The 21,355-nt window shown below is 41.2% G+C and overlaps 1 protein-coding gene across 1 annotated transcript in view; it reads right to left on the reverse strand.

The window, feature by feature from the left end:
• NOL10 (nucleolar protein 10) overlaps positions 1-21,355 on the reverse strand; it is a 110,701-nt gene that overhangs the window by 18,409 nt on the left and 70,937 nt on the right.

The following is a 21,355-nucleotide window of genomic DNA, read 5'->3' on the forward strand; positions in this document are numbered from 1 at the left end:
AAAATTCTGGCAAGTAAGGCCTCCTTTCAAGTCTATGAAAAGATTTCTGCATTAAGGCAGCACAATAATCTACATTTTGGTTAAAAAATTAATTTGTTTTTAAGGGTCCACGTGACTATAGAAAAATGAAATTGATTGTTTTGCAGTTGTTTTATATATATATATATATATATATATATATATATATATATATATATATATATATATATATATATATATATATATATATATATATATATATATATATAAAGAACTTTGCAGAGAGTTTGAACAATCAGATTGTATTGTGCAGCCATCTTATTGTTGGACACACGCCTTGTTTTCTCTTCTTTCAAGCAATGCAATTATATAAACTTACCTTAGCAGGCTGCAATCAGTTTGCAACACGTGTAGTCAACTTAGCACACATTAAAGATGAGTGTATCCTGAAATATTCAATGTGGAGGGAGGTGTGTGTAGGGTACAGATCCAAGCATATGAATGGATACGGGGGGGTGAGATGTAATGCCTGGAGTGTAAATATCTCTGCTGTTGTGGATACTGGGGGTACAGTTCTAACTGGTGACATGGATACTGAAGAGTAATCTGGGTATGTGGAGTGCAGATCTGAAATGTAGGTTGGATAAGAGAGAAACCTGTGTGTACTGGATAGCAGATCTACTGTCGGAATACAGATTTCACATGTGCTGTGGATAGCGGGGAGTGAACTATGTGTACTGTATAATATACTGTATAATATAATAATAAATACTGGAGTACAGATATCACTTATGTAATAAACACTGGAAGTGAGCGTGTCATGGGGGGCATACCTCACTGGCTTTTCTGTCTGTACTTTAAAGCAATATTAAACCCAAAACAAACATTTATTATATTGCAGAGTATTAATAATTAGATGTGATGGCTGCAAATACATCTTGAGACAAACCATTTACCACTGGCAAGGGTGCTTACATGGTCAGTTTTTATGTATTTACCTAAAACCTTTATCCAAAAGACAAAAAAAACGGTTTGCTGTAACTGCTCATAAAGTATTAGCTGGAGTTTGACTTTCATTTGTTAGTATATTTAAATTTGCTAGTACATCTAACAATCCCCTTTCCCCAGACTGAGAATGCTGCTGTGCCCGTGCTCCGTCATCCAGATTTGAGATACTGTAATATAGGAAGTGTGCTAGTAGAGAAGAAAAATCCATGTTGCCACACATCCAATAAAATCACCTTTATTTGGGCATATTCAAAATAGACACCCCACAATGTACAAGAGAGGGAGCGTAGCACTCCAGCTCACACATTTCACGCCGACATCAGCGATTAATCATCAAGCTATTAAGCGTTGATGCTAGTGTGCAGTAGAGGTGATACAGGTGAAGACCAACCTTGAGCTGTGATTACTTTTCATTCACAGGAAGTATGTTACTGGCCAGATCACCAGGTGAAAACAGAGGGGGGAGAAAAAAAGTTTAGGAAAGAAAGCTAATGCAGCCGCTACATCTAATGATTGCTATGCTGCAACATATTACAGTTTAGGTTTTAGGTTTATTAGCACTTTATGCAGAAAAATTATTTCACTTTATGTTTCAAGTGTGTGTAGTTTGTCCTCGAAGACTTCACTGTCTCTGTGATTAGGACCAAAGACCACATTTACAGAGACACTGCAATTGTGGTTTTCACTTATAGTTGCAAACGTAGGCAACTAAGATCTATAGATGGCAGGTCTTGATGCTGAGAATTTTATATATTTGCATATCCTATAACAGAGTCAGATTCACAGGGTGTCAAATGATGAGCTTTGAGTTAGTGTAGTCTTGTTAAGACAGCTCTACATATTAACAGAAAATTATACACGCAAACTTTGTACGTGTCAGAAGATTAACCCCCTGACCTAATTATCAAATGGGGACACACCTATCACAAAAAAAATAGTAAGCAATGGGATTAGTCTTGTTCCCAACCATCTAAGCATCACTCAAAGTATAACTGAAGACAAAACTTTTTTTTTTTTTTTTTAGTTTTGGACAGTGGAGATGGATTAGAACCCCTGTCAATTCTTGTTGCTGTCTGTGTCCCCGTTAAGGAGATTCACCCTCTCTATTTGTCCTGTTTCACTTTCAATGATAATGGTAAAGTAAAATTAAATCCTACATTTTGGGTAGTCTCCAGAAATTTAATAGAGAAGAAATCTTCCAATGGGGACACTAGTTCTGGTGACATGGAGATTCCCAAGGAATTCCCCTTAACTTGCAGGGATTTCCTCTCAAGTCCTGTTTGACTATGGGACACAGATGGCCAAAAAAACCCCAAAAAACTGACAGAGATTAAAACCCTCCCTTACGCTATCCAAAATGTAAAAAAAAAAAAAAAAAAAAAGGATATATATATATATATATATATATATATATATATATATATATATATATATATATATATAAATATATATAAATAAATAAAATCATGTGATCACTGATTGGCCAATCAGTGATCACATGAATAGTTGTAAACAAGATGTCACTTCCTGACATCATTGCTTACTACTAGTGAAATCTGTGAATGATCACAGAGATCACATGGTACAAGGCTATTCACAACAGCCTTGTACCATTTGACAAGCTGTGACCAGTCACAGCTCTCACAGCATTTCTAAATGGCTGCAAGAATGCAGTCAGACAGAAGGAGAAATGATTGCTTTTACAGCCTTTATGGGTGTAAAAGCAATCAGTGTAAAAAAAAAAAAAAAAAATTTTTATCATCCCCCCAAAAGTAGAACAGTGTCACTATGGTGACAGCATGTTTAAAAAAAAAAATAAAAAATAAAAATAAAAAGATAACTGAATAAATTTTGGCCAAGATTTATGAAGAAAGATTATTTGTAAAATTTTATAAGAAAAACACTTTTCAAAATTTTTGGACTTTTTCATTTATATAGCAAAAACAATTAAAATCCCAATGGTGAATAAATACCACCAAAATAAAGTTTTATCTGTCTCAAAAAATGCTAAAAAATTCATATGGGTACAGTGTTGCAAGACCGCGCAATTGTCATTTAAAGTGCGACAGCACTGAAAGCTGAAAATTGGCCTGGACAGGAAGGGGGTAAAAGTATCTGGACTTGAAGTGGAGATACATACAGTATTTGGCTTATTATCGACAGTAAACCAGTAATGTACATTACATATATGGTGAAGTCCATCCCTGGGCTTTTTTAAATAAATAAATGTGCCCTCCTCCCCTTTCCAAAAAAAAAAAAAAAAAAAAAAGCAGCTCAGACTGCAAGACTTATGTTCAACCTAGAGATGCCCGATGAAGAGTACCTCTGATCCACCACAAGATATCTTCATCCCTTGTTGGGCTTTAAGCTGTAAATTATGAATGTACAGCTTCCCAAAAGAGCTTGATGAAATAATTTACAAATCTCCGCTCCTATTACCTTGATAAATGTTAATTACGGCGCTTGGGGTCTAGAATCTGAAGTCATATCATCCTACAGAAATGTAAGACAAGTTCTAAGAAATCCATGGGAGCACCATGCTTGACACAGTGTACTCCAAAAACCTTCACCATATCTATGTTATGGTTTACAGACAGTCAGTGTGCCGAGAGAACAACTTCCAGGCTATTTTGTAATCACTCTTATGTAAAACTGTGGTCTTCAAGGACCACTGAGAATGCATTCTTCACACTTCCAAGTATTGGCACTGGGCAATTTTTAGTAACATTAGGGTCCATTCACACCAGCAAGCCTTGTTGAACCCACAGCTGCCGATCATGATTCATTGCAAGGTCTACTGTTTTTTCTTTTATTTGTTAGCACTTTATTGAAATTTCATAAGTGGCACTTCATTCAGTTCTATTCAATGCAGCAGTTTGCATTGCAACACACTGTGCTGAAAATAGAACATGCAGTACTTTTGCATAGTATTATTGACCAAGTCTTCTTTATTTGTGATTTTGCAGCAATACAGACAGGTACAGTGATACAGGTATCACTTACAAACACATGCAGGCTCCACCTCCGGAACATCGCCAAAATACGCACCTTCCTTACCCCAGACACCACTAAACTACTCGTACACTCCCTGATTATCTCACGCCTTGACTACTGCAACTCCCTCCTCACCGGCCTACCCCAGTGCAGGCTCTCCCCGCTTCAGACCATCCTGAACTCAGCGGCCAGACTCATCCACCTCTGCCACCCCCCTCTGCCTATCCCTCCACTGGCTCCCTATCGCCCAACGCATCAAATTCAAACTACTCACTCTGACCTACAAAGCCCTTCACAACACTGCCCCTAACTACCTCACCAACCTGATTCCCAAGTACCACCCTACCCGTACCCTTCGCTCTTCACAGGACCTCCTTCTATCTTGCTCCCTGGTCTCCTCCTCACACGCACGTCTGCAAGACGTCTCCAGGTCCTCCCCCATCCTCTGGAACTCACTACCCCAATCCATCAGACTGTCACCTTCCCTCCTCACCTTCAGGCGCTCCCTGAAAACCCACCTCTTCAGGGAAGCCTACCCCACCCTCACCTAACTGCTGCTCTCCTTCATTCCTCCTACCACTCCATCCCCCACAGCCACTTCCTCCTGTACCTCTACCCCCTCCCTCCTAGATTGTAAGCTCGAAAGAGTAGGGCCCTATAACCCCTCGTGTGCTGTTTGTAGGTGCTGTAATGTTTCATGTATTGTCCCCCCCTCTATTGTACAGCGCTGAGCAAACCCTTTGGCGCTATATAAACTAGATGTAATAATAATAATAATACAGAAAAAGAAGGATTCGGCTTACAACCATAGTAGTGCTTGTGGTTGAACAACGTTATTTCACAGTTAATTCAATAAGTGTAACTATACAATATTGTAAGGAACAGTGCACATAGTGTAAAGTGGTGACCAGAACATATGTTGGTAGTAAAATACTATTCAAAGTTGCCCTACAAAAAAAAAAAAAGGACGACAGACCAGTTATCTGATATGGTAACTATCAATTGTTTTCAGGTACCCGACAGGGGAATGGTATCAGAAGGTAAAGCAGGGAGGGGGCTGCTATTACAGAAAGTGATTGGGGGAGGATCGATAGGGAAGTAGGGAGTGCATGGAGTAGAGGACCACCACCATCTCTTATGCAGTTTTTGAATATACATTGGGTGGCAGAGGTCAGAGCATAGGGACAGAGGGCAGAGGATTTTTCAGCATAGGGAATAAGGGGAAGAAAAAAAAAATGGTCAGGAACAGTTTTGACAGGTACATGCTCCCCACTTCTGCTGGAATCACCTAGGCAGTTCCACTCCATCCCTTTCTGCAACCTTCTGGGACATGTCAAAGGTCTGAAAAGGTGATAGGACAATTCACACAGCACGGCACGGCTCAGGCATGCACAATGGGGAGCCTTGCAGCTTCACACACCCAGCATGGTGGTGCTGGGAACTCTGAAGGCTAGTGAAGTATTGGCCCAGGTGAGGACAGCATTGGATCCTTGGACAGGTGTCTTTTTATTAAAAGTCAGCAGTTACAGTAATTGTAGCTGCTGACTTAATTTTGTACAAAGTGACTGGAGAACTGCTTTAACACCTAGGGCCATGACACACTGCCAACTCTGTAACAGCTACACATTTTACAGCTTGTTTTTTCCAAGGATTTGTAGTTGGATACATAGTTGATACTGCAGATGACTAATTTTGTTGGCAGCTACAGCAGTAGCTACTAAATCCAAATGTTGCTAAGTCCACCACACAGCGACTTAACAACAAAATCACTAGGAATGTTTGTGACACACACCTTTTATGGACTACAATTATCTTTTTAATAGCAGATTATAAACACAAACAAAAATTAAAGATGAATTTAGAAAATACAATTTTTTTTAGCAGTTACATGGTCCTGCTTTTACAAAATATACAGTGGGGATCGAAAGTTTGGGCACCCCAGCTAAAAATTTGTATTAATGTGCATAAAGAAGCCAAGGAAAGATGGAAAAATCTCCAAAAGGCATCAAATTACAGATTAGACATTCTTATAATATGTCAACAAAAGTTAGATTTTATTTCCATCATTTACACTTTCAAAATAACAGAAAACAAAAAAATGGCGTCTGCAAAAGTTTGGGCACCCTACAGAATTAATATCTTGTACTGCCCCCTTTGGCAAGTATCACAGCTTGTAAACGCTTTTTGTAACCAGCCAAGAGTCTTTCAATTCTTGTTTGAGGTATCTTTGCCCATTCTTCCTTACAAAAGTCTTCCAGTTCTTTGAGATTTCTGGGCTGTCTGTCCCGCACTGCTCTTTTAAGGTCTAGCCATAGATTTTCAATTATGTTGAGGTCAGGGGGTTGTGAAGGCCATGGCAAAACCTTCAGTTTACGCCTCTTGATGTAATCCCCCGTGGATTTCGAGGTGTGTTTAGGATCATTATCCATTTGTAGAAGCCATCCTCTCTTTAACTTCAGCTTTTTCACAGATGGCATCAAGTTACCATCCAAAATTTGCTGAAATTTTATTGAATCCATTTTTCCTTCTACTCGTGAGATGTTCCCTGTGCCACTGGCTGCAACACAACCCCAAAGCATGATTGATCCAACCCCATGCTTAACAGTTGGACAGCGGTTCTTTTCATTAAATTCTGTGCCCCTTCTTCTCCAAACGTACCTTTGCTCATTCCGGCCAAAAAGTTCAATTTTAACCTCATCGGTCCACAGAACTTGTTTCCAAAATGCATCAGGCTTGTCTATATGTTCATTTGCAAAGTTCAAACGATGATTTTTGTGGTGAGGACGTAGAAGAGGTTTTCTTCTGATGACTCTTCCATGAAGACCATATTTGTACAAGTATCTCATAATAGTGGAATAGTGTACCACAACTCCAGTGTCTGCCAGATCTTTCTGGAGGGATCGTGCAGTCAAACGTGGGTTTTGAATTGTTTTTCTCACAATCCTGCGAGCTGTTCTGTCTGATATTTTTCTTGGTCTTCCAGATCTTGCTTTAACTTCCACTGTTCCTGATGACTGACATTTCTTAATTACATTCCGAACAGAGGATATTGACATCTGAAAATGCTTTGCTATCTTCTTATAGCCTTCTCCAGCTTTGTAAGCGTCAACTATTTTCAGTTTCAGTTTTCTAGACAACTGCTTAGAAGAACCCATGGTGCTGATTGTTGGGGCAAGGTCAGATGAGTCTGGGCATTTAAAACCTTTGAGATTGACATCACCTGGTCTTCCCAGACGATGATTGAGAACAATCCATGACACTGGCAGGTCTCAGCTTTGCAAAGGGGGCAGTGCATGCTATAAATTCTGCAGGGTGCCCAAACTTTTGCAGACGCCATTTTTTTGTTTTCTGTTATTTTGAACGTGTAAATGATGGAAATAAAATCTAACTTTTGTTGACATATTATAAGAATGTCTAATCTGTAATTTGATGCCTTTTGGAGATTTTTCCATCTTTCCTTGGCTTCTTTATGCACATTAATACAAATTTTTAGCTGGGGTGCCCAAACTTTCGATCCCCATTGTATGTGCCATACTTGTGGCATCCCCATGGAACCAGAAAATCACTATAGTAGGCACTGCTACTACAGTGACCGCCGCTAGCTACCAGTTCCCATGCCAAGCAGCTGCCTGTCTGCTTAGCGAACATAGGGAGTGAAAATATAGTGAAGCCTTTGAGTTCCTCAGATAATGTAGCATTTGTTTTCCTTTTTTCAGGATTTTTCCCCCCCTTTTTTATCTGGTGATCCTGAGAATAACTCGCTTCTTGTCCCTAGGTGGCTACACTCACTTATGCACTGTACCTATGGAAGGACCTGCCTTTGTTCACCCGCTATATGGGGATTAAGGAGGTTAGTAGTTTATAGAAAATAGATCAGATTGCTTTGCTTCCATTGCATCTTACAAGAAGTGACAATGACAATGCATTTCTGACAAGAAGCAGGTATTTACTGTACTTGCTGAAATTGGTTCTAGCTTAAAAAAATGAAACAATGCAGCTATGAGCCAAGCCTGGAAAGCTGGAAAAAAAAAATGTCTCCTCAGGTCTACTTGGGCTTTAAGAAAACAAAGCTCAAGTCAAAATGATGCATACAAACCATAGCAGAAGCTTACACTCTAATTGTCCCCTCCACACTCATACAGACAGGCCCTGCTGGGAAGGAACTAATAACTGCTGCCCCTCTCTGCCAATCCCTTCACTGGCTTCCACTAACCCAGTGTTTCTCAACTCCAGTCCTCATGGACCCCCAACAGGTCATGTTTTCAGGATTTCCCTCAGATGAAACAGCTGTGGTAATTACTAAGGCAGTGAAACTGATCAAATCACCTGTGCAAAATAATGGAAATCCTGAAAACATGACCTGTTGGGGGTCCATGAGGACTGGAGTTGAGAAACACTGCACTAACCCAACGTATAACATTCAAAATACTAACCACAGCTTACAAAGCCATCCACAACACTGCCCCTAGCTACATCATCAACCTCATCCACAGATACCGCCCAAATCGCCCAGTCCGCTCCTCCCAAGATATCTTCCTCTCTAGCTCCCTCATCACCTCCTCCCACGCTCGCCTCCAGGACTTCTCCAGAGCCTGTCCCATCCTCTGGAACTCCCTACCACAGCATGTCCGGTCAGCCCCCACCCTGTCTGCCTTTAGGAGATCTTTGAAAACTCACTTATTCAGGGAAGCCTATCCCAACTCCACTTAAAAACTGTAATGAACATCTCCTATTCACTCTCTTAAATATACTTAACCACCTCCCGTCCGGCCGTTGTATATAAACGGCCGGACAGTGGCAGTGCAGGGTCGGGTGGCCGTTTATGAACGGCCTCCCCGCACCCTGCTTGTGCGCGCTCCCTGGGATTGCGCAGCACCGCGATCCGGTGCCCGCTGTGTCCTCCGGACACAGTGAAACACCGATCGGACGGGACCTCTGTACGAGGTCCCGATCATGTGATCACTGATTGGTCAATCAGTGATCACATGCAAAGTAGTAAGCAAGATGTCACTTGTGACATCATTGCTTACTACGTGTGAAATGTGTGAATGATCACAGAGGTCACATGGTACAAGGCTATTCACAACAGCCTTGTACCATGTGACAAGCTGTGATCAATCACAGCTCACTCAGTACTTCTCAATGAGAAAGAGAAATGATTGCTTTTACATCCTATATGGGTGTAAAAGCAATCAGTGTAAAAAAAAAAAAAAAAATCTTCAGCACCCCCCACAAGTAGTACAGTGTCACCATGGTGACACTGTACTGCTAGGGTGACAGTATGCAAAAAGAATAAATAAAAAATAATAATATAAAAAAATAAAATAAAAATGTAAAACAAAATGTTTAAAAATTATAATTTTTGGTTATAAACTAATTTGTTTTTGTTTTTTTACTAAAAAGATAACGGAATAAATTTTGGCAAAGATTTATGATGAAATATAATTTATTTGCAAAATGTTATAAAAAAAAACACTTTTGTTCAAAATTTTTGGACTTTTTCATTTACATAGCAAAAAAAAAAAAAAATCCCAGCGGTGAATAAATACCACCAAAATAAAGCTTTATCTGTCTCAAAAAAAATGGTAAAAAATTAATTTGGGTACAGTGTTGCATGACTGCGCAATTGTCATTCAAAGTGTGATAGTGCTGAAAGCTGAAAATTGCCCTGTACAGGAAGGGGGTAAAAGTGTCCGGTCTGGAAGTGGTTAAAGCCTTTGCTATATCTATTTAAAAAAAAAAACACTTAATGATCACTGCCTGCGCTGCACTTTTATCAGTAAGCATTCTTCTTAGCTATCTGTGAACTACACAACTTTTCCCTTTAAATTACAGAGAAGAGGTAAGGGGAGGTATTCTGTAGTTCCAACACTCCTCCTGTCCTAGAGTGGCAATGCTTGTCCTCCATAGATACAGTATTATGAGTGAGCATTGTCACCCTAGGAAAAGAAGTGTGTTACTGGCAGAATCACCAGGTGAAAATAAAAGCCAAAAAGACTACCACATTTAAGGACTGGCAAGCTGCATTTTCATTCATGAGTTTGACCTTTTTTTTTTAAGTCACCTGTAGGAAAAAGGTTTCACGTTTTCGGGACACCTTCATAATTCTCAGTGGAAATGTATAATTTGTATTGTAATGAAGACAGAGATGCATTGACTGCGTATTTCATTTGGCTGAATATTCTATTCACCTAATGTGCAAACAAGAACTGATCAACGTCACTACTGGTCTGGATTATAAACCTCACAAGAATAATTTCCTGTTCTGGGAAGACTCAGACTATGAGGGCTGACACATAAAGACAGAGCTATGCAGGGACCCACGCTACTCAACAACAATGATAAATAGTAGAAAAACTCTGTGTGGCCATACATGGCCCAAATAATGCACCCAAAGGGAGCTATTCCAGGACCAACATTAACTAATGTTTCAACAGTTGGGTCACCCAGAAGTGTAGAGAAAAAAAATCTTTATATGTACACAAACACATGGACATATTTTCCCAACAGTCAAAGCATTACAAGCACAGGCAACTATTTAATGCTGTCCCTTGTGAAGGCTATACAATGGAGCCAAAAGGATCCAATGGAGCCATTGCTCTAATGGTGGCCCGCTGCTGACAGCAAGTCTTTAAAGTGTTACTAAACCCACAACAGTAAAATCAGTCTGTATATGCAGTAAAGCATGCTTGGTATACTCACTGTGGAACCTAGGGGGTTAATACTCTGCATTGTGTAAAAAAGGTTGTCTGATCTTGACTTCTCTGATTCTCCCCTTCTTCTACTTTCCTCCTCTTATCTTGTGTGGAGTCACTCTGCACATGCTCAGTTTGCTGCGTACTGCTAGAGAGGTGTTTTTTTTTTTCTTGGGAGAGTGCATGTGATCAGCACAGGGCCAATCAGCACTGTCCAGACAGAGAATAGAGGTTCTGCTTTCTCCTAGTGCAGAATGAAAACTCCTCCTACAAGCTTTAACATGTGCTCTGCTGGACACTGTGCTGGACACTGTTTAACATGTGCTCTGCTGGACACAGAAGTCACAAGACTGCTCTAACTGCTGATGAGAAAAGGTTTTTAGCTAGTTTGAAATAAGTCTTCTTGAACTTTACATACAGCCTCATGTTCAAAGTAGACCTTTGTCCTCCCGTTAAAGAAGAATGTGGAGATAGGCAAAAAAAAAAAAATCTTCACTCATTAGTACACCCCCTACACAAAACACTAAACGGTTAATACAATTTTGAAAACCCTTACCATTTAGGAGAAAAGTCTTAATTGAATTTTCATGACCTCACCTCTGTAATTCAAAAGATATCAGCATCTGCTCTGCCAAGGAGGAGGTGTAACAGCAGGGGTTACATCATATCCTCTTCTCTCTCTGCAGTAAAAGGAAACTACAATTCCCATCAACCACAGGGAATTGTAGTGAATGTGGGTAGGTACACTAGGCCTGTACATGTTGAATGTGCCTGAGAGTCTCGGTCCAGCCACCACTGCAAGTGGGGCTGAATTACATCACTGTTTCCTGGAGAAAGAACTACAGAAGGGATGCACCTAGACCAGTGGCTGGGGGAATATGAGACATAGCAGCCACTGGTCTTACAAACAGGAAATAAAAAAAGAATTAAAGTACAGCCTAAGCTCTTTTGACTGTAACTCTCCTGTGGATCACAGGAGTGCAGCTCGTTCTGCACTCCTGTGACCCATTTTCAGCTGGGTAACAGTCTGCTGACTTCTCGCTGCTGCTGTAAGCAGAGAGAGGTCAGCAGTCATGGGATTGCTGAGTTCTCACACTTCGAGCGGACAGGGTACAGATGCAGCGTCGCACCGATGCTGCATCCACCTAGGTAAGAATGATTTTTAAAGGCAGGCAATCAGCAATCGGGACATGTGAAGAAGTTTTGGCTGAAGTTCTGCTTTAAAGAAATATGTGCAATAGAACCCAATTATAAGTGCATTTAAAGTTTTATCTTAATCCTACTGCAAAGTCTGACAAATACCTCTTGGTCCTGCCAGTAAAGTTCACCTGGTGCAGCTTCCTGTGATGGTGTGGCAACAATGCTGCACTGTTCCTGAATTCAGAGCAGAGCTGCAAATCTCATGTAGGCTATGCCTGCTTGTACTACAGTGGAATGAGGGGATGTTGCAGAGGGTTTGGTTACCATCAATCACTGTTGATGCTGACAAAATCTAACATGCAGGAATGCAGACACTGCATTCTGATCTGTGCACCCGCTTCCTGATGTTGCAGAGGGTTTGGTTATCATCAGTCCCTGCTGATTCACAAGTCCTTAGCTTATCACTCTGCATCTGGCCATAGCTAGTCCTGCCCACTGCTATATGGACTGATTCCGCTGCCTCTAAGGGTTCATTCAGAGGGACATTGGGACCCGTTCCTCCATGCTGAGCCACTTTTTGCTGCATGCTCATCTAACTTGGAGCTGTGTGCAGGCAGTCCATAGAAGTGGATGCAGTCGCTGAAGGAACACAGTTGCATGTTAAAATCTGACATGCAAGCAGGAGCACAGATCCAAACGCAGACATTGTGAATTTAAATCTGTGCATCCACTGTTTCCCACATGTCAAATTTTGACATGCGATTGTGTCCATGGAGCTGCTGTGTCTGCATCCACTGCTATAGTCAGCCTGCACACATCTTTGAAGTGGAAGCACATGCAGCAAAAAAAATGAGCCCTCATTTTAGAACTCTCCCACTGTGAGCTGCAGTGTCTGGGATGGGAGTGTGTGAGTCAAGGAAGGTAAATATTTTTTTTTTACTTTATGAGGCTTGTGCGTCAGATAGTAACTGGATTTTGTACTTAGGGCTCATGTACACTGCAGCTGATAAACTCACATTTAGGAGCTGTTCAGCGTTTTTTTCAGCAGCCCCTGAACTCACCCTAATATTTTCCTTTGTGTCCATGTACACATCTTCGTTTACAGGCATTTGAGTTTACAGTTGTTTTTTTGAATGCAGAAAACTTGCGTTCAGCAGTTGATTTTATCAGCGTTTCAAATGCAAAATGCTTGTAAACGTGGCATATCGCGTTTATAAGCGTTTGCAATTTTTTTTCTTTTAACTCTTCCAGTTCCCCATGCTGACCAGAGCCTTTTTTCATCAAGAAAAATGCATGCAAAGCGTTTTCAAGGGACAAAACACTGAACATAGGATGTTCCTACCAATCTTGTCACACATCGTAATGACGAATTCACACCTCAGCCCTCTCCCACCCTTGGAAACAAAAGATATGTTAATGACCATTCACACCTCAAATTCTTCCTGAAGACCCCCTGCCAGGTGACCTTAATGACTCACTCCAGCAGACACTTTTCCCACCCTTGGAAACAAAAGAAATGTTAATGAGCAACTCACACCTAAGCTAATCTCAACACATACTGCTGTCTCTGCTTCTACTCTCTGTATTTCTCTGAAACAGTCTGAAATAGTTACTAGTTTACCACTTTTCAGTGCATTTTGGGCATTTGGGAGGTTCTCCTGTGCTTATCTTTAAAAAACGCTTCTAAACGCAAACACGCATAAACGTGTTATGCAAACACGGCTAAACAGACGTCCCCTGTACATGGGGCCTTAGACTGCCAGGAGCCTTTAGTTGTACTTTACAACAGGCGATCTGTCACAAAATAACATTAAAAACCTATATGACAAAATGAGCTGATCCCCCAAAGTATCAGAAAGAGGAAGATTAAAGTGCAAAATGTACTACTCATAGCAACTAGTCAGATCGCTTTACTGAAATCAATAAAGATAAATGCTATGGATTGCTGCCCTTCTTCTGTGCCATACTAAAGAAGACTGAAACTGTTGATGAACCAAAGCTAGGTTTTCCTCAGTATCAGACAGACCTATCCTATAAATATCTGACAGACCCCTACCGCTTTTGTAGGACAATTGGTTTGATTAGACTTTCCGCCCTGAGCTCTGACTTTCCTGCTAAATCCTTTTACAAACATCTTCTGTGTTCTCTTTAGCCTGGGAGCTTAGCATGGCAGGAGATCAGTCGCGAGCACAGGCTGGCAGACGGGAGCCCTCCTTCTTGATAAGAATGTGGCTACTGATCAGGTGTACTTCGCTGTGATCGCTTGTGACATTAATTTTTGGTAACCAATGAAAACTTGCATGTTATCAACTGGCCACCATACTGAGCAACTGTGAATGTACTAAAAGAAACAAATGTGGTTTAAGACGTTCCAATGACCTGAAGGCGTTTACCTTCTAAATTTAAGATAATGAAGAGCATTCTAATGCCAGGAGTGAAAAAGAAAAAAAAAACCAAAAAAAAAAAACCAGCAGGCCCTGCCCCCCATGCTTGCTTTCCTACCCACTATATTCTGCTGAACCACCCCTTTAAAGTCGCTTTCCCTACCACTTTGCCTCTCCCCCTCCTTCCCCACTTGCTAACCGCCTGCCAATCTCTCACAACCATTGATTCTCTTTCCCACCCTCTCAACCACAGGTTATATCATTCTATGCCGAACACGTGAGCATGAGAGGACACAAGCGAACACACATAAGGTGACTAGTGATTTAGGTTGCCATATTTACGGCTTGTGTGGAAATTAAAGCGGAGCTCCACCCAAAAGGGGAAGTTCCGCTGTAAGCCTTTGTCCCCCGCTCCCCATTAACGATTGGCACCTTCGGGGAGCAGGGGGACAAAGGCTTACAGCGGAACTTCCGCTTTTGGGTGGAGCTCCACTTTAATTTCCACACAAGCCGTAAATATGGCAACCTAAATCGTGGTTTCACCTCAAGGGCTTAATCATGGGGTGGGGTGAAACATGCCAGGAGGCATGGTTTGGATGAATCAAGCTGAGACTGCTTTCACTTGCTAACCACTCAGGACAGGTGAGGTGTGCGGCGATTGGATTATCTCTTCCTATTTCTACAGCATGCTTTGGGTCTGGACGAACCTTTCCCCAGCCTGAACCCTCTTCTAGTCAGTGGCATCCAATTCTTCGGACCTTGTTATCCTGAGCAGGGGAGGGCAACTAAGCATTTATCTTGGGTTACAGCAGAGAAAAGTCAGATCACTAGCCTAAACATGTTGTCTGGTTGGGGGTGTACAAATCTCAGGACTCAATGGATTTTTAAAGATTTCAGTGAGAATTTCAGCAAAACATTTCTTTAATCATTTATGATAGCGCAAAGTAACCATAATTCATTTCTTTGGACAGAGTAAAGCTAAGAAAGGGAGTCCACCAGGATGGTGTCCTTTTGCATCTGCTCCATATCATTAATACACCATCTCATCACTTTTATAATTTAAACAGACCAAATTTGCAGTAAAATGTCAGCAGTGGCAAAACAAAAGAATATTTTGACAACCTTTATTACAAGCTCCTAAGTTTGTCTATCTTGTATGCTTCGAAGGTCTGCATTGCAGACTGTGTCCCGGCCTCCTTCTTTGGCCATGCGTCTGGTGCCATCACCTTGTTTTCCCCCTCTTAATCATTTATGAAATGCTTTTTGTCATAACGAATTCCTGCTCCCCTCGCTAATTCTCTCTACATTGGGACACACATCCGCTCTCTTCCTGCCTGATTCCAGATCACTCAGACATCATTCATCACAAGTGAAAGCACAAAGAGCACACACTGTCTGCTTCTCCTGAAGCCTAGTAACAAGTGCTAGACTTAGCCAAGACCTGCCATCCTCACAAAATCAAAGTCAGGCCGCCCACAACTCATGTATCCACTCTGGTCAGATATGAAGGCTTTGCCACAGCACCTTTGCTTTCTGAGAAAATGTGTCAGATTTGGGAATAATGGTTTTGGGTGATAAAAATTGATCACCTTTTCCAAAATCAACTCAGTAGCAGCTAAACTCAAAGGGTGATTTAACACCACCAATTGACACTGCACTCACTAGACCAGCCTCTCTTTCTTTTGCCATTGAGTAACTCTTGATATAAATTCCAGGTCTCTGGGAAGTCATGCGAATAATTACTACATTGTCCCTTAATTGGCGGTCAGTGGGAAGAATGGTCTCCTTACAGATAGCTAAAGATTACTGATTTCAGTGGTAACTACTCATTGCTCAAGGAACCCCCCAGCAACCTCTGAAAGAACCCTAGGGTTCTACGGAACCCTTGTTGAGAAAGGCTGCTCTACAGAGATTCTGATTAGGTGTGACCAGCAATCTGAAGGTGTTTTCTTATTATATGCTATAGGTGTTTGAAAATCTTGTGTCAAAGACCAGCTGGCAAGTCTATTGGAGTTTGTGGTAGGCACTGTCGATTTTAACACATCTGCACCTTTTTGGTCAATGCAGCACAAGACACATATAGATCACATCTGTGCGCTGTGGTGTGTTAAAAATGCAAGTCCATTGTGGTGCCATTCAAAATGAACAGTAGTTTGTGTACTACTGTGTGTTGTGGTAATGCCCGTTAAAGTGTAAACCCAAAAACAAAAATTCTAAATATTGCAGCTTATCAATCTTAGATGTGGTGACTGTATTAGCTTCCTTTAAAGCTTTTTCCTTTCCCTGGTGATCCTGTGAATATTACCTTTTCTGTCCAAGGATGACTATGCTCAGTTCCCCACTGTATCTAAGGGGGCAGCCATGACTGTCACACAGGCTAGACTTTAAACATGTCCACCTTTGTTAAACTCCATTAACATTATTATTATTATACAGTATTTATAAAGCGCCAATGGTTCGCTCAGCGCTGTACATTACAAAGGGGGACAGAACATGTGACAGAACAATACCAATACAATGCAAAACATGAGGGGATTGAGGGCCCTGCTCTTTCGAGCTTACAATCCAGGACATGGTGGATTGTTGGGACTAGCAGTTTACACAATAAAGATAAGTGACTTTGTGCTTTAAGGGTGCACTCACGTTAGCACTTTTAACTGGTCCTGGGCACGGTTCACCCCCTTGAGCCAGTTTATGTAGTGTGAGTGCTCCAAATCATGCCGGGGACTGGTTAAGTGTACTGTGCCTACAACCACTTTTAAAAGGGTACAGTTCACTTGTAGTCTGGTTTGCTTCATTGTGTGTAAACCATGCCAGAGCACAGAAGTCTAGATGTTTATGTACTGAAGCAGGGATCACTGTGGGCTGGTTAGCATAAGTGGGCCAAGGAATACTTCCTTATGGTTCAGTGTGAGTGTGAACCAGCGGGGGAACGGATCGATCAGGGGCATGGTTCAGTTAATACGTTCCCAGTATACGTGCACCCTTAGGCACACAGGATGCAGTGAGGACATTGCATTTCTGGCAAGATCATCAGGTATTTTCTGTATTTGCATTAGTTTTCCTTTTTCAGGTTACAGCTGAGCTCCATCTAAAAGAAGCTGTTCCGTTTTAAGGCCTCGTCCCCTGCTCCCTGTTAAGTATTGGCATCTTTGGGGAGCGAGGGGTGGGAGTGGGTTATCTGATTTTTACAGCTGCCCGCTCCCGCTTTCGCAGCCTAGGCAAACTGAAGTGGAAGTGGTCCTCCCTTCCTCCCCGTAGTCTTCTGGAACACAAGATAGGTCCCCAAAGACTACAAGTCCATTTACAAGAGGCAGGCGATTCATGCATGTGCAGTGGGCACCTGGCTGTGAAGCCACAAGCTGTCACAGCCAGGTGCCCACACTTAAGATGCCAGCGCCGGGGAGAGAGGACGGCCAGTGAAACTGGATGCAGTGAGGACACTGCTGGATCAAGGGACAGGTGAATGTGTTTTTTTAAAAGTCAGCAGCTACAGTTTTTATTTTTTTTTTACATTTTGACTGGAGCTCCGCTTTAAAAAGATTTTCAGCAGCCACCACATCTAATGACTGGTAAAGCTGCAATATATTCAAGTTTTGATCTTGGGTTTATAAACACTTTAAAATACATGTTTTACAGCATGTTACCACAAAGCAATGCTGTGAATATAACCTCAGAGGTCTTAAGGTATTTTTTGAATCTCTGGGCAACTTTCACAAGCCTAGTAAACATCAAAGCTATCAACATATATCTTTAACTACACATCCCTGTAAATCCTGCAAACAGATATGCACATACATATATTTACAATGATATAAATAATATATATGTCAGAAAGGACAGGTTTATAGCCTGCAAGTGTTTTATGAATCTCTCTTAATATACTGTTGCTTTCTGACACAGCAGAGTAATGATAATGACGCACCCCGGAGTACAGTATGCATGAAAAGGTTAGTAATCAGCAAAGTCGTGTAAGCAATTTTGAGCTGTATCTCTGCATAACACACTCATTTGTTCCCCCATCTGCCCTTTCTTCATAATTATTTCTGCATCAACAAATGACCTACATTTTAACAATAATACAAACAGGCTTGCACCCGACCCTCCATGCTTTTAACAGCCGGCCAAATACTATTTTTTGAGAAAAGCAATTTTAGCCATTTGGTTCAACTGATTTTCAACCTGAAAAAACTTTCACTTGGCCATTAAAATAAGAAAACAAGGTCAGGCTGTTTCAACAAAACTAAACAAACAGAAGGACAATGACGCGGAAGCTTTCTAAAAAAGATAAACAGCGACCTGAGAGGCCTCACTCTTTGTACATTTTTTTTTGATCAATGTACATATATTCTTTGAAGCAAGAAAAATCTTAAAGCAAAGAGCTGGATGTGTGCCATTACCTTTCTCATATTTATAACACATACTGTAACTGCTAATATATGGCTGAGTACAAGAAATATTACAGGTTGTGATCAGATCATCAAACGTCAATTTAAAGCCCACTGTCATAGAACGCTCATCTAATAAACACCATCAGCAGAGCTGCAAAGCGCATTAATGTTACCAAGCAGTCCTTGTCTCACAGCCTGCGATGTTGTAATCTTGAAAAGTCATATTTTCTGCCAAAAACAAAAACTGTCCAGTCACAGGACAGACAAATTTAACAGAGCAGTCTCAAAAAGATAAAGTACAAGGAAATCCCACAGATAATATAGGTTATCGGCCCGGAATGTTAGAGGACAGTATGAGGTTTAACACTCATGACCTGGGATAAAAAGTAAGCAGCATTTATGATGCAACTTTTTTGTTAGGTATTTTGGGATAGTATGATCATTAATTTAGGAATACGTCAATATAAGGATTAAAGTGTTACTAAACCCATTGTACACAACCCAGATCAGCATATTTCTGCACAGCATTTGGGCCAGGTGTTTTTGTTCAGCCACAGACAGGAATCGTACAATTATTCTGACAACAGGAAGTTTCCCCTCCGTCAGAATACAATGATCACTGCTGCCAGCTATATTCATCAGCCGTGATCATATGAAAAAACCCAACTGTTTGTACTGAAGCCGATCAATTTCAGTGTTCAGTTTCGATTTCTGAATTTCAATCCATCTCTGGTTGGCTTACATCTATGTCATATGTGTATGAGGCAGTCACATTTCAATAAAATAAAGTACAGGGGTTGAACAAAATTATGGAAACACCAGGTAAAAGAACAAAATGGTTACTGAATATGGTGCTGGACTACCTTTGGCATCCAAGACGGCCTGAACTCTCCTGGGAGTCTTGGAGTGGATAATGGAATCTGATACCACTCTTCTTGCAAAATTGTTCCAATTCCCACAGAGATGCCAGAGGCAAAAAACAAGCCCAAACCTTGATTTCCAAAATTGACCATAGTGGCTCTATATTGAGGTCTGATGACCGCGGGACCAAGGGAAGATACAAAACTTCATCTGCATGCTTGTCAAACCACGATTTGCAAACACCAGCTGTGTGAATTATTGCCTTGCAAAATGGCGCTGTCTTCAGGAAACAATGTCTGCACCGTGAGGTGCATATAGTTGGCCAAATTTTCTGACTGCTGGCAGTGACTCTACCTTTCAAGGTGATGATGGGGCCTGCAGAATACCAAGATATGGCTGCCCAAACCATGATTACGCGCCACCACCATGCTTTACTGCTGGCACAAGACAGTTCTAGTCGTAAGCTGTAAGTGTGAAGCTCAATTTATGGGACCATATTACAGTCTTCCATTGATTGATGGTCCACAATTTATGGGTGTTGCACCACTCTCTGCTCTTCTAAGCATTAATATCGGTCACTAGTGGTTTGGTAACTGCAGCTTGCCCGTGAATGTTTTGCTTATGGAGTGCCCGTCGCTCAGTTTTTGTGGACACAGGCTTTGGAAGACTGAGATTGAGCTCTACAGTCATTTTTGCAGCAGTATTTTTATTTTGGGTCACAATCCTGCGCAATGTCCTTTTGGTCAGATGACCATGTCAACCGCGCTTATGCTTATCAGACGTTGTTTTCCCGGAAACTGTATATGCCGCCATAACCTTTGATACTGTACCTCGCAACATGGCAAATAAACTGGCAACTTCAGTCACAGAGGCACCAACAATTTGCCATCCTTGAAGCTCAGTAAGCTTGGACATGACTGTCTTACTAGTAGAGCACCCAGGAAATGATGAAAGTGAGGCTTCCCACCTGTTAGCTAGGTGTCTCATAACACAGCAGAAGCAAAAGTAAAGTACATCACTTCCACTTTCAAAGTGAAACATGTCATCACTTTCACACCTGCAAATCAGGTAGTGCTTCCATATGTTTGTCCAACCCCTGTACATATAATCATTGCATGCCGCTACACTGCTGATCCCGGACCGTGAATGTATTTGAGACCTAGGCATTTAACTATACACTGCTCCCACAGCTCACTACATATAGGCTTACCATATGCCAAGCTATTCTGGGCTGAAGTTTCATTGTTCAATCTCCTGCTCCTTTAAATCTGTGTCCACTCACACCACAAAATCATCATGAAAATAGGAGCCCAATAATGACTGATAGCAGAGCTGTTTTTTCCCTTGTTTAGACCAATTTTGCTATGACACGATGAAGAGTCATCACTCTGTTCCTAATATTTTTTATGACGACTGTTAAGAGTTGGGGACCCATAAAATGGCAAGACTTGTAGTTTGAGGGGCTGAGGTCTATAGTTCAAGTTACACTGAGGATTGTATTAGGTTTAGATGCAAATAGTGCTTAACCGTGGAGTTTTTCCTTTAACTAAAACAGTTTACAATTCTTTTCACATAAAAATGTCACCAATATGGTTTTAGCACACTTTAAAAAGGTTTCCTCAAGTGCACTAACATGCAGTGACATGCCTAACCACATACAGTATCTTCTATACAGTTCACAGACATCAGCTGTCAATGTCAGTTCTATAGAGATTAATAACCAGTCAGCAGATCTGCCAGCTGTAGAGTATACCACAGATATCATAATATGAAATGTCAAATATGTATGGCTGATGGCAAAATGCACTGCCGATTCTAAGCCAATGTGCTTTACAAAAAGAAAATGCTTATATTTGAAAAGCTGATGTAGTCACTAGATTCAGTCAAACAAGGGGACTGAAAA

Source organism: Staurois parvus, unplaced genomic scaffold (genome assembly GCF_062004578.1).
Source record: "Staurois parvus isolate SC_StPar_1 unplaced genomic scaffold, SC_StPar_1.0 ptg000118l, whole genome shotgun sequence".
NCBI classification, from domain to species: Eukaryota; Metazoa; Chordata; class Amphibia; order Anura; family Ranidae; genus Staurois; species Staurois parvus.